This window comes from Arachis stenosperma, chromosome 9 (genome assembly GCF_014773155.1).
Source record: "Arachis stenosperma cultivar V10309 chromosome 9, arast.V10309.gnm1.PFL2, whole genome shotgun sequence".
Lineage (NCBI taxonomy): Eukaryota > Viridiplantae > Streptophyta > Magnoliopsida > Fabales > Fabaceae > Arachis > Arachis stenosperma.
Window position 1 is genome coordinate 141,912,213 of NC_080385.1, and position 1,660 is coordinate 141,913,872.

Consider the following 1,660-nt stretch of genomic DNA (forward strand, 5'->3'; position numbering starts at 1 on the left):
GAATGGTAGAAGTAAGTCCAATGGAATCTCTATGGTCTCATTTTGAGCCTCAGATTCCCATGGTTCCTCATTGGGGAACTCATTGGAAGTTGATGCACGTCCATCGAGGTCTTCCTCAGTGGCGTCCACTTCCTCTCCATCCTCTCCAAATTCGGCCATATTGATGGCTTTGCACTCTCCTTTTGGATTTTCTTCTGTGTTGCTTGGGAGAGTGCTTGGAGGGAGTTCAGTAACTTTCTTGCTCAGCTGTCCCACTTGTCCTTCCAAATTCCTAATGGAGGACCTTGTTTCAGTCATGAAACTTTGAGTGGTTTTAATTAGATCAGAGACCATGGTTGCTAAGTCAGAGGGGTTCTGCTTAGGATTCTCTGTCTGTTGCTGAGAAGATGATGGAAAAGGTTTGCCATTATTAAACCTGTTTCTTCCACCATTATTATTGAAACCTTGTTGAGGTCTCTCTTGATTCTTCCATGAGAGATTTGGGTGATTTCTCCATGAAGAATTATAGGTGTTACCATAGGGTTCTCCTAGGTAGTTCACCTCTTCCATTGAAGAGTTCTCAGGATCATAAGCTTCTTCCTCAGATGAAGCCTCCTTAGTACTGCTTGGTGCATTTTGCATTCCAGACAGACTTTGAGAAATCAAATTGACTTGTTGAGTCAATATCTTGTTCTGAGCCAGTATGGCGTTCAGAGTGTCAATCTCAAGAACTCCTTTCTTCTGACTAGTCCCATTGTTCACAGGATTCCTTTCAGAAGTGTACATGAATTGGTTATTTGCAACCATTTCAATGAGCTCTTGAGCTTCTGTAGGCGTCTTCTTCAGATGAAGAGATCCTCCAGCAGAGCTATCCAAGGACATCTTAGATAGTTCAGAGAGACCATCATAGAAAATACCTATGATGCTCCATTCAGAAAGCATGTCAGAAGGACATTTTCTGATCAATTGTTTGTATCTTTCCCAAGCTTCATAGAGGGATTCACCATCCTTCTGTCTGAAGGTTTGGACTTCCACTCTAAGCTTACTCCATCTTTGTGGTGGAAAGAATTTTGCCAAGAAGGCATTGACTAGCTTTTCCCAAGAGTCCAGGCTTTCCTTAGGTTGAGAGTCCAACCATATCCTAGCTCTGTCTCTTACAGCAAAAGGGAAGAGCATCAGTCTATAGACCTCAGGGTCAACCCCATTAGTCTTGACTGTGTCACAGATTTGCAAGAATTCAGCTAAAAACTGATGAGGATCTTCCATTGGAAGTCCATGGAACTTGCAATTCTGTTGCATTAGAGAAACTAATTGAGGTTTAAGCTCAAAGTTGTTTGCTCCAATGGCAGGGATAGAGATGCTTCTCCCATAAAAATCAGGAGTAGGTGCAGTAAAGTCACCCAGCACCTTCCTTGCATTGTTGGCATTGTGGTTATTTTCGGCTGCCATGTCTTCTTCTTCTTTGAAGAATTCGGTCAGGTCCTCTAAAGAGAGTTGTGCTTTGGCTTCTCTGAGTTTTCTCTTCAAGGTCCTTTCGGGTTCAGGGTCAGCTTCAACAAGAATGCCTTTGTCTCTGCTCCTGCTCATATGAAAGAGAAGAGAACAAGAAAATGTGGAATCCTCTATGTCACAGTATAGAGATTCCTTGAGGTGTCAGAGGAAAAGAGAAATAGAAAGAAGA

At 42.6% G+C, this 1,660-nt stretch overlaps 1 non-coding gene across 1 annotated transcript; it reads left to right on the forward strand.

Moving 5' to 3' along the window:
- The first annotated feature begins 915 nt into the window (after positions 1-915).
- On the forward strand, positions 916-1,023 carry LOC130953022 (small nucleolar RNA R71). Its single transcript, XR_009075195.1, has one exon. It is a non-coding gene; the product is annotated as a small nucleolar RNA R71 (small nucleolar RNA).
- The last annotated feature ends 637 nt before the right edge of the window (positions 1,024-1,660 follow it).